This window comes from Athene cunicularia (genome assembly GCF_003259725.1).
Source record: "Athene cunicularia isolate RWA chromosome 6 unlocalized genomic scaffold, athCun1 chr6_part2, whole genome shotgun sequence".
Taxonomy (NCBI): Eukaryota; Metazoa; Chordata; class Aves; order Strigiformes; family Strigidae; genus Athene; species Athene cunicularia.
The window spans coordinates 1,476,989-1,490,440 of NW_020799106.1; positions in this window are offsets into that span (position 1 = coordinate 1,476,989).

Genomic DNA, 13,452 nt, shown 5'->3' on the forward strand with positions numbered 1-13,452 from the left:
TTCTTCCCCAAAAGCAAAACAAACACCTAGGTGTCTGTTCTAACTCGGTCTTTCACAACAGAACACTCAATGCTTTCCCCATTGGATCTGACAGTCAGAAAACGGTTGAAGGTCAGCCATCATGCATTTTAGTTGTCAATGATGAGAACTATTAAAAAAGAATATGGAAACCTTAAGGTAAGAACTTAGCAGCTGGCACAGAGTTGAACATATTTTTTTCCTCTGGAGCTATAAAAATGCACATATTCTATTAAATGACCTGTACTGAAATCAAAATCCTACTGGCATTAGAGACACAAAAGCACAGAATTCTTGCCTTGCTCAATAAAATCTGTTTAAGTTCTGCTAAAACATATAAACCTTAAAATTTGCATTTGTTTCCACCACTGTAAAGTAAAATGAAAGAATCAGTCAACTATCATTAAACCTTAAAATTGGCCGTGACTGCAAAAGCAAGGGAAGTACATTCAGACGAAATTCATGCAGCGTGCAGCGTACCAAGAACATCGCTTGTATTTATACACTCAACCCAAAATCAAGGCTCCTATTGATGTAACCCCTACTGATAACACACCCCACAGTGCATACTTCATTTTCTGTAACTGATTAGTCATACTTTAATCAACACTAGAATTTTATTAAAATGTATTGCGAAGTGTTTTCCTTCAGACTAGTTCTGACTTATCAATATTGCTTTGGGAAAACCTGGCTACAATAAGGATGCTCAAATAGGAAGCAGATGGGGTGGCTTAGAATGCTGCAAAAGATCTGTGTATCCTTTGGAGATTCCAGCTGTTGACAATCATCTACGTAAGGATATATAAATATATAAAGTTTGGTTCCCAATAGGCCCATCCATGCTCCCCAGGATACAACCTCACTTCTGTGAAATAGTGATAGGACATTTGGAGAATAACCAAACTCCCTCCGAAAAGCTATAGAGGAGACAACCAAGGACAGTAGCCTTCTGCAGACAACGGCTTTTAGCTAAAGGTAAAAGACATGACATCCAGCTTCCTGCTCTCTTTAGAGTCACCAACTATACAATACCGCATAATAAAACAAAAAGGCATATAAAAATATTTCAAATTATTCTAAACAACTTCAGAATCCGTTTGGTCCAAGTGTAGTATCTAAAATGTGGGTACTTCTGTGGTCTATACGTTAGATCCTTTTGGATAAAACCAGAAAGTCATAATCCAACACTCTTCTAATGCCCAATGTTCCCCATGGTTGCCTAAAGCTATGTGCTGGCTTTCCACAACTAGCTGATGTTACCGAAACAACTCTAAGTCTTTGGCAGAGCAGATACGGAACTAGAAGTTCTACCATTTTTCATAAATCACTGGTACAAAAAAAAACCCCTTGTATATATAAGGGAAAGTAAAAAATCACTTTATAATCCCTTTATAATCCAGAAAACCATACGACATTACCTTGGTAGCGTTTGATTCTATCTGATCTCAAGTGGACTGAACTTTCCTTCAACTGTTTAAAAACCCGTGGTAGTACTCTTCCTGACACAGTAAGTCTGATTTGTTATTCAGACAACCCCAGATGTCCCATCCCCAGAAAACACAAGCTGTCTTTTTTTTTTTTTTTTTTCCAAAGAGGTCACACGTTTAAAAAGAAATAAACAACTAAAGAGAAAGCTGTAATAAAAGACTTCTGATTCCACAATTAAGCAGTTTTCACTAGGGACTTCTTCCTGCATACTTGGTCCCTGAAATGTCTTCAAGCACTGTTATTTCAAGAAAAATCAATTAGGGAAGTAGAAGAAAAATCCGAAGTAATAAACTGGATATCACTAAATATCCTTTTACTCATTAGGATCTTAAAAGGTACGACCATAACAAAAGTTTCCATCCTTATCAGCTGCACGATGACACCAAACTCGATTTGCTAGTCTAAACTCCGGCCACCACGGTGCTGCATCCAAGGTGAACAGGTTAGAGCAAGGCAACGCTGCATCGGGGAGGAAGTAACGTACGTGGGTGTGGAGACCCAACTGCTCAAAAATCCTCAGCTGTTTATTTCAGCTCTTAAGTCTAACGATTATACACTCAGAACACTTAAACGTTAATACTGCCTGTATTCTTTGGCCACCAAATCATGGGCCCTTTCAAGTTGACCTAAGATTTCTAATGACACATTTGTGAAAAAAATACTACATACAGGTTAGACCTGAAGGGCACAGACAAACACAGGGCAGGAAAACACAGCACCAAGTTCTAATCTGCCCTCTTGCATATCCTACTCATTTATATATTTCAGAAGTAAATAATTCTTGTTCATGTCATCTCGAATTCTCTTCTCCAAATGCACAGGACTACTGTGCCCTCAGCAAGGATCTGAAAGAAAACTAAACCACTGTTTTCTTTTTTTTTTTCCCCTTTTGAAAACCCACAATGAAAAGAAATTGTGGTAAATGCTGGTGACAGGCCACTTAAAACAATATCATCTCTTCTGGGTAACTGCCTGGGAACAGGTTCGTTTTATATGGCAAAACCACCTTCTGTGTGCTACTGTAAGAGATGGGCTGTATCCTGAAAAAAAGGACTCTGAGAAGAATGGCTAAATTAAATCCACAGCTTCTTCAGCCAGGAAGAGGTTTTTGGGAACAAAGCTCTGCAGGCGCCAGAGGTGTGCTACCACCCAAGCCAGAACGCACCTACTACCTTAAGCCTGCGGAGAACTCCGGCACACTCGCTCCTCTGCACGTACCTTTAGCCACTCCGACAACGCTGCCACATGTGAACAAACCGAACTGGCAGATGCTTTCCTTCAGACATTTTAATATACTAATACAGAGTTAAAGCATCATCCTACAGGTTGTGGGTGAATAGAGTGTTCCAAGAGAGACCTGATGAGTACAAATGGTGATTCTCTGTGGCGCCTGCTGAAGACATGTCACTTCACAGAGACGAGCACAAGGCTCATGAAAGAAGGGCCAAAAGGGAGAGACAGGCATAAATTGGTTTTTAGCTAATTAAGCATACTTGGGGTGGGAGAAGACTCCTAAAATATGAACACGTTTTAATATATGCTTTATAGCAAAATACATTCCAAATTAGAAGTTATTTTATTCTTGAGAGGTAGAAGAAATAGGTTAGACTTCACTGTCTGTGTTCCAGAGTGGCATAAAGAAGAATATAAAAGCTTTTCCACCAATGCTGAGACTGACCATCAGGGAAATATGCACATTTGTAATAGTTACGTTGTTCAAAAACATTTTTGAAATTTTCATGTTTATTTTAGTTCTGGAAAGCTCTCCCTACTGCAGGAAACTTAAGATACTTGATATCGTTGCTTTAATGTGACTTTTAACACAAAAGGGGGGAAAAAAATCAACCCCAAACCCCTCTGACACTAGCTGCTTTTTCTCTTTAGTGAAGGCACAAGGGCCAGCAGCTGACATTTGAATCTCATCTAAATTCAAACATGAAATACATTTTAAAAAGTTATCAGTTAGACTGATTCACCCATGACTGCAGTGGGTTCTCCATTGTGAGAAGACTGCTAAAGGCATTAGTTATGAGCATTCATGGCACACTGGGGTAGACATTTCATGTGGGTTTCCTTCCGCCCTAAAGTCTGTGAACAGAGAACAATCTCAGGTAAAATTCCTCCAACCTGAAAACAGCACACACCTCTGCTCAGACTAACCAAGCAGAGCTCCCCACGTACAGCACCACGCTGAATTTAGTGGAGACAAAGTTCCATTATATGGAGCATGGACCATCACAAGAACATCTTTTCTCTTTCCACACTGTGCCATTTGTTGCTAATAATATTTACACTTAAAAAAAAATATTTGAAAAAAAGATGGAAGTAGAGCTATTTTAGATGTATACATTATTACACCCTGTAACATAGAATCTTTTAACAAAAATCTAAAATGAATTTTACAGGTACACTTTAAATTATTAATGACTAAAGTGACTGCTGCTCCATTATTATTTTCTGGGATATTCAAGAGAAAGGAAAACAGAGCATCTTTGCGTGTTCCCTTAACATAGGTATTTCATTTTCTACCCGAGTGAATAAAATTCTTATTTTAACCAAGGAAAAATGCAAAAAGGAGTTCAAATACACAGGTAACCTCTGTCTCTCTCTACACTAAAAATCATCTGGAGTCTGTTAAACTGTCAAGCAAGTACCAGGGCTAATAGAGAAATATAAGAGCCAGAAAAATGTTTAACATTGGTAGCTTTTTTGTAGACTAAGCCAGAGCTCCATACGAACCTTAGCTGATGTAACACTTCAGATGCACGACATCTATTTTATAAAATTATACAGGCAAAACTGCAGCTAAATATTTTTACCTACTATCCTAGTCTACAGAGCAGCTGCCTCCTCCTCCTAAGCAATTTATAGAACTACTTATAAAATAGCAATCAATACTGTGAAAAAGGGCAACAAAGACTCCACATAAGGTTGTCAGACTATCTTATTTTATAATGTTTCTGCATTGTAATCTTCTATAACACAGAATACAGACTATATATAGCACTATTTAAAAATTCATCAAGAAAAGGGCCCAACTGCAGATCAGTACCTCTTGGGCTCTAAAGAAATTCAGCCTCATCTAGGTGTACGCTCAAGTGACGAGCTTGCGTGGGACCTACAAACCTCACCAAGGGGAGCATTCCTTGGAATACTTTCATACTTTAAATAGATAATAACAATGCAAGTGAAGCGTCAGTCTGCAGGTATGCCTTTTGACCCTAACATCATTCCCACCAAACCAGAAAGCCATAGAATTTACTCCTTGCAGAAACAACTTTCAGCCCACTAATGATTTACTGGAACTTGAGCATTCCCTATTTGACAAGAACGCAACACACTTGTGAGTGCTGAGAGATTTCAACACTGGATAGTTTCCAAGAGTATTCACTGAAAATAGTAAAGAATCCCAGTTCAGGATAGCGGCTTCCTTCCTCATGCAGGTGAAGAAAGGTGAAAGGCTGTCCACGAGCAAATTGAAAGTAAACAACAGAAAAAAAAGTCAGTTTTTCCTGAAGCGTTTTATAAAGGATTAGTTATTTACATTTTGCCTCTGTCTTCTTTCTACAGCAAGGTATATCAATTAGAACACCCATACCATATAATTAAGGGAGATATATATAGACACTACCATGACTACTTTTGCTTGTTCAAATCTGAAATGCAACTGATGGAATAAACAATTGTGGGAAAAACGTACAGGTTATGAATTTAAAATGTGTAAGATTACATGTCTTACAAACACAAGAAGGAACAAGTTCAATACTCCAATGTTTTTAAAATGTAAAAAACATGAAGTGTTATTTATGTAGCCCCTTCCTTATAAACCACAGAACTTTAGGAAGGACGAAACAACCTTCCACCTTTTTATAAGCAGCTCTGAAAACGACTAAAAATGACACAAAATTCCATAGCGATGCAGCAGCAGGCTCCCTTTATAGGGGTATCTTTCACACTGCCCCACAGAAGTACACAGCTTCCCTAACCATCAGCCCTATCAACTCAACCCAGGGTCAAAAGCAGATCAATTCCTTGATATTGCATTAACAGTGTAAGATTCTGCAGAAGAAAGTACATACCCCAGATAGGTCCCTGAATTTATCTCAAGTGATTTACTGAAGTATACACAACTGCAAGTCAAGAAACAAGCTTTCAAGCACACGAGGAAGATTAGAAAGTCTGACTTTGTTTTGCTGGCTCTAGAAGAGTCACAAGATAAAACAATAAAAGTTAAAGTGAACAGAAATAAATGAGTATGTTTAAATAGAAGTTCTGCTGAATAGAAGCTTGCACATTCCTTCTCACATTAGTATATTCTCAAAACTAAAATAGAACAAATATTTGAGTGTATTTAAACAGAACCACACAACAACTCAATAACAAGCTTACAGCTCTTTATATTTAAAAAGAAAACAGAACTTGAAAGATCTAAGCAATGCAACTAAATCTTGATCAAAGCAGCATGCAATCATTCTGGCAGTCACTAAAGCAGATGCCTGCCATCAGTGTAATATAAGCATCTTCATAACCTAACTCATCCTTATTTAGAAAGAAAGAGTAGTTGGGGTAAGAACAAGATAAAGTTTAAAGTTACAGGAAACCCAGGAAGGGGTGAGCTAAAGATGCTGTAATGTATTTTGCTTGTGTGTGTATGTCTGGTAGTCAGGTGAGACCCAGAAATTCAAGTTCTTTAAAATACAGGATGCCTATCTCTAATAAACCAGAATGTTATATGATAATTCAGTGGTCTGATTAAATTAATTTTAGACTGTCAACCACCAAAACCCCATGCTGATCAGACTATATGGGTCTCGCCCTTTCCTAAAATCAGAGATATCATGAGTTATCTCAAGAGGAACATTCTTAAGATACTGAAAAAGAGCAGCAGTTCGGATATGTAGTTCTTATCACACTACTTGTAACTTGATCCTAGAATTGACAAACTGAAAAACAGCTTCAGAATTTTAGTACCTGCCTCCAGGGAGGGGGGGGAAGAATGACACATGATCATTTTAGAACTGCATGATCAAGATGCTCTTAAAGATACAGAATATGTTACACCAAATACAGGAAAAGCACTAGCAGGGCGAAACGATAGCCTCCTGTTTGAGTGGAGAGCTGAGACTTACAGTAGGAGGAGGAAGATTTCACCCTCCATCAGCTCCAAAGGTCATAAAGAAAAGTTTATCAGCAACGTATATGGGAAAGTATCTTAACTGAATAATGAAAGATATTTATACTTCTGAATGGGATGAAGAGAAAGACGACTGTTCAAGATAATGAAAGAGGTAAGGAAAAGATGTGGAGAGAGAACAGCTTTGTTTTAGCTACTGCTCCTCTCCAGTCAGAAATTCAAATACTGCGATGTGAGGGAAGGACTCGTCCCAGAGCTCCTCAGCCCTTCATGCCGATTCAGGTGCGCTGATGCTGTACAGCAGCAGCCGAAAAAGAAAACCGTCTACTGCACATGAAGTAAGGACAAACAACTTTTCCATTATTTCACTGTATAGTACTTGATTTTTCTACAGGTCTTTAGGCACCTGGATTATTTAAAAAAAAAATAAATATTTTCTACCTTGTTAAAAAATAGTAACTTTAGACTGTTACAATTCTTACATTCTCTAGTCAACTTCTCTTTCACGCAGTCATGAATGTAAGAAGTTTTCACAGCTTAAGCTCTAACTTCAGATATAAAACCGCATGTATTTTCATCATTTACTAGGACTTTTTACTTAAAAGCATGACAGGATACAACACCAAACAGAAAAGCCCATTTAATACTTTAGGCTGTTAGGATATTATGATATTATGTTTTTAGGACAAAAAATTGTGTGAAACGCCAATTATACACCACCACCAGGATACGCAGCTACCACTGAAAAGCAGATAAAGAGCTTTCCAAGCCGCTGTCAGCAACAGTGAAAATAAAGTTTATGGAGAATCCAGGAACTATTGAAATCATTATTTCTGCTACTGCAGTGCTAAGAACTGCACAACAGTTATAATGGGAAGTTGCCTATAATCTGGTCTTATCTTTATTACATTTATCTTACTATCTTTATTTTACCCTCCTTAAAAAGGCTTCCTCTGATGCTATTCCGTTTATGTGCTACTAAAAAATAACAAAAAAAAAGACGCTTTTTATATGAGAAAATTTTCAAATTAAGCTGTTACAGCTGTTCCTCAGGGAAGGAACATTTATCTCTTTCATTAGCTAATCCTTTGCAAGAGTACCTCTACTTTCTGACAGTAATGATATTTTAAGTGGTCAAATTTAGATGATACACGTACAAAAAAAAAGAAAACCAAAAGACAAGAAGAAAGCCCAAAATTTCAAGAAATTCCAAGGAAATGGACTGTTTTTTTAAAGCCCAAGTTAAGGCAAGAGAAAAACACAACAAAACACCCCCTCACCCCTAATGAAAAAACACAACAGTATTTGCCTGACATTTTCTTGAGTTTTCTTTGCTAAAACTACATCCATTACATCCATATTTGAGAGCACTTTCTGGGTCACAGATCCATTCTATTTCTTGTTGATGTTGAAATAAACTTTAATTAGAAACGGTAATAAAAAGGAAAACATCAAATGCACAGTTTCAAATAAAAGCCAAGAAAAATATAAATGCTTGTATTTCCATCTTCTATTGATGTTTGGGGGAAAAACACAGGCTATAGGAAAGAACAGCTGCCCAACTGCTATCAGCCTGCAATGTAAACAAATAAAGGAACACGGGGACAAACTTTTTAGTAGGGCCTGCTGCAATAGGACTAAAAGAGGGTAGATTCAGACTAGATATAAGGAAGAAATTTTTTACAGCGAGGGTGGTGAAACACGAACAGGTTGCCCAGAGAGGTGGTAGAAGCTCCATCCCTGGAAACCTTCCAGGCCAGGCTGGACCAGGCTCTGACCAACCTGGTCTAGTGGAAGATGTCCCTGCCCATGGCAGAGAGGGGGGATTAGATGATCTCTGGAGGTCCCCTCCAACCCAAACCATTCTATTCTGGATTTAGGCTTAACTCTATGCACCATCTTACAAGTAAACATGACTTGCAAGCTAACACTGGTCCTTTGAAGTTATCTTCATGTGTTCATATATGTGCAGTACAGAAGCTGCCATTTCCAAACAGTAAATTGAGATAGGTAGTAACCAGAGGGTAGGCTAAGAGATCTTACTTAATGCCAGTACACAGCTGATATTTGGAAAATATACAAACAACAGGTGGAAAAGATTTTTGCCTTTAGTATTTGGGGAATTTTCTCTAGTTTAGTAACCTGCCTTAAGGTTTCTGGTTCTCCACCAAGTTCCAACATGGTTTCTTTAACAATTTGATTTCAAAATTTAAAATAAAAAGGATTCTGTGGAGCTGAGTGATAATATTAATATCTGATAACACAGCCAAGAAAAATCCAACTGGAAAAAGAATTTAATGCTTTACTTGTGCAAGACTCACAGATAGCCAGAACACCAATTCAAAACCTGTCAGAGTTTGTTACCTATTATTACAGATATAATACCATTGTCCTTTCTTGAGTTTGAAATCCCAACATGCATAAACTTATGCTGAAAAACATTTGCTGTCAGTTTTCGATCATATCTATATAAAAATAACTGCTTACAGGGCAACGGTTCAACCTATAACTATTTCATATCCTACCTCACAAAAGGAAGAAAACTAGTTCTTTTTGACATAAAATCCCCCCTTCTAAGCCCTACAATAGGATTTTAACATTTGCAGAAAAATCATGGGACTCACAAGAAGTACATTAAGAGTTACTTCTTTCCTGGCAAACTGTTTCTCATGTTTGTGAACCACTGCCAAATCTAACACTGACAGAAGAAACACTTCAGAACTTCAGCATTTTTTATAGTCTTTCCATTGTTTCAAATATGTGCTTAGAAACAAACAACATTTAACACCCATCATATAATGTTATCTTTCCCAGGTCACAAACACCCATAATTTTAAAAAAATATAAGTAATAACTGTGGTAGCACGAGGTTATGTACAGTTACTTTTGCCAACACAAATACTAAGATTTAAAAAAAAAAAAAAAGCTAGGCATCCACCCAATAGCTCCCACTGACAAAATATTCAGATTGAGATTTTCAGATAGCCTGTAGCACTAGACCACTTGGCAGCTCTCCTGCCTCAGTTCTCTTTATAAAAAGACAGGCTTAAATCAGGGAATAGAAGACTACCACAAATGGAGGATAAACAGAAAAAATAGTCTACATAGTTCTTCATGCCCCAACCTAGACCTTTAGAAAGCTGGAAGTCAGGCCATCTAAAAAAAACAAACCTTAGTTATAAGCAACTAATTTTAGAAGTGAATTGCAACAAACAAAAAATAATCTGTGGAGTCTCCTTCTGAAGAAAGATGTGCTAGAGAAGCCCACCAATCTGACCCTAACAAAAGGGCCATCACTCAGTGCCACAGCCATTAGCTGAGTTCTTCCCTCAACTGAAACCAAAGGAAGATGGTGGTACACTTGCAAACCAAACGCTGAAGTTCCAGTTTTCATTTTAACCCCCGATGCACAATACAAATCGAATTTAACCACTGCAGCCAGATAAACTAACGTGGCCGGCGTTGAACAAGGTCAAGCAATTTCTGGTCCTGTCCTCCACTCACTAACTCAGTCAGGTAATATGATGACAATTAAACAGGATCAACCAAACCACCTATTAAGACTGGTTAGAAATCAGATGAGACACGAACTGTCAGAGCACAGAGGAAGACAAGGTGATCGCTCCATGCAGACTGGCAACCCCACACATGGAAGTTGCTGTCAGAGCCATCAACTCACAGAGGTTGGAAGAGACCTCCAGAAGTCGCTTAGTCCAACCTCCTGCCCAACACAAAGCCAAATTCAAAGTTAGGCTAGGTTGCTCAGGACTTTAGTAATATCTAGAACACGTTTAAGAAGAGAGTTTTGCAGCCTCTCTCAGCAACATGCCCCAGTACCTCACCATTTTATTTTTTTTTTTTACATCCAGTAAGAAATTACCTTGCTGTAACTTGCAACCACTCATTTATCATCCTTTCAACATGCACTCCTGGGAAGACTCTAGCTCCACCTTCTCCAAAACACCCATCGGGGAGCTGCCGACAGCAGACCATTCCTCAGCCTGCTGCGGGCTGAGCAAACACTCCTGGTGCTCGGAGCCCCTCTGCTGCAGGGCACTGCACTGCTGCTCGCTGCTGCACTGGGGGACCTAGCCCTGCTGCACTGGGGGGGGACCCAGCCCTGGAAGGCCGAGCCTGCAGCCTGCTAGCTGCCATTGCTGTTCTATTTCAGCAGAACATGAGCCAAACCCAAAGGGTTTAGTCTTGATCCTGCTGTTCTCCCCCCAGCTGCAGACCAGAGCTAGCAGCCCGTGTAATCAAAAAATGAGGTTTCTCAGATAACTGGTGCAGTAGTGTTGGCTTTTTTGTTTGTTTTGGTTTGGGGCTTTATTTTCATAGGTTGGATTTCTGACAGATCAGGACAATGAAATGACTTAACCTGGTCACCACAATTGCTACATGGAATACAACAAAAGAAGTGAAAGGCGCAGAACCACCCGTTATCTCCCTGCCCTATCAGACAGGTGAACAAATAACCCAGAGTTTTACAGCGAAACCAACGCTGGAAACACACAGCATATCCTCCATTTGCAAGGTTGTTAACTCAAATGCCATGTTATTTTAGTGCCAAAATAATTTTGTTGCTTGCCACGGCAGATTAGGGGAAGTGTTTTTATGAAGATCTATGCAAACATTTTGCAAGGTAAGCATGCGTGGGCAGAAGCAACATAATTTAGATATGCTCGTTGCTAACCTACAGCATGACTGCAGCAGCTACACTCTGTTTCAGCTGAGGCAGAAGTCGGGCGTTGGTGATAGAACCGTACCAGTGCTCTGCATCTATTCATTCACCCTGGATCTCAGCACAGGGGCTTCACCATCACCATTAGGCTGCTTGAAGCTTGTGAACTGGCACAAGTACCTTTTCTCACTTCTAGGCACTATACATACACACCCCGAGATCTCAGGCTGAAAATGATGAAGCTGTCGGAACTGCATTGACCCCCCTCAGAGATGTATACCCGGTAACAGAAACAAAAGGGTGGTGCGTTGGGTGGTTTGGGGTTGGGGTTTTTTTTTGGTATCAGTTACCTTTATATATTTTCAACAGCAGCTGCATCCACTGCATACTGCTTTTTGGGAATAAACATTTTTTAACCAACACCACACACATTTTGAAATATAGCATGGGACACAACAAGTTGGGAAAACACTGAGAATTTGGCTAAAGAGTACATGAGATGATCACGTAATTTATTTTTTACTACATATAGTCTTACTAAGAAAACGAGATACAGCATCCATTTTCATTTTTGCTCTTAAGGTCAGATTTTATTGACCTTGGGTAAACTACATCTTCCCCAGAAGTTTGTGTTCAGATTTTAAACTTGTGGAGTGGACAGTAACCAGTCAAGACTAGATTTCTGATGCTCAGGCTGAGGAGAAGAAAAATCTCCAACGTGTACCAGAGACTTCTGGTAGGAGATGCAAAAGCCACAAGACTCCCTGCAGTGAAACAGAAAGAATCAGTTTGATCCCTTTGGTTTGGGGGAGCTCAGGGATGAAGCAGCAGCAACTCTCAAAGAATTTGCATCAGAACAAGATACTCTCTGTGAGTGCTTGGCCCTAGCTAAAACAACTGCAGAATTTTGACAAGATTCCCCATTTCAGTGGGCGATTGCTTTTATTTGTGGGAGGAGGGAGGGGAATAAAAAGAATTCCTTTGACAAGAGAGCTGCATTGCTAACCGCTGCCAGGATCATTTTACCTCTTTTGCTACAAAGAGGTTACATGCCATGAAGAAAAATCCCATGATCTAACAGCTTCATATTATTTTACAAAAAATACAACTCAGCCGGTTGCTAGAGAAGATATTTTTGCAGCTGATTCACTCTGTACATCTCACAGCACTTGATATGCAGTATTCATCATTTTGGCTCCAGTAAGCGTGGTATCTCAGGCCCTTGCTGAGCCTTCCCATGAACAAAGCTGTACTTTGCTCTTGAAGGAAATCTAGAGTCATTATTTATTTCACAGGAAGGTAGAGGGAAGAAAAAAAAGTCAACAGTTATGACACCTCAGTGACAGAATGATTTATAATCTGATTTTAAGGAGGGGGGGGGGGAAATCCACCAAACCCCACAAGAGTCAGAATTTCTTATTAAGATTTTCTCCTTAGTTTCTTTTACCTGAAAATATTTATGCGGCCTCAGAGAAGTACACAGAAGTTAACGACCCAACGGGAAGGGTAGATATAAGCTGACGTTGCTGTATCTTTGCACTGTAACAGGTACAATAAATATTCCACAGAGCATTCTGTTCCAAAGTCAACTTGAAACTTTAAATACAAACACAGTTCTATTATAAAAAGCCTTAATGATACTCTCCTGCTGCAGGTTTGTTGTGGTTTTAGTTTTGGTTGGGTTTTTTTTTAATGGTGAAAGCTTTAGAAAGTGTGCACTAAGTACACAACCATTGTTCTGCCAAGGAAGAAGCAGTACTGCTGCAGTGCAAACATTAAATGGAAATTATACGATCTTTAAAACACATTACTTCAAATTGCTGTTTTGTATCCATGGGAAGAGATGGGAAAACAAGCAAAACACACAAACCTACATCGCCATGAAAAAGTAAATATTTACCTAGAATTTACATAATACTGTAAATACAGGTTAAAAAACAACCCTTGGAAACGAGAAGGCAATAAATGCATCGGATAAAACATTTCTTGGAGAGCTCGCAAGTTAATTAAGCACCATAATCCGCTTCCACAAAGTCCCTACGAACAGAGCAGAGCTCAGCGCGGGTTCCCGGTGCAGAGCCACCGCGGGGCCGAGCCGAAGCCCAGGAGGTTCCGAGGCCGGCGCGGCCCC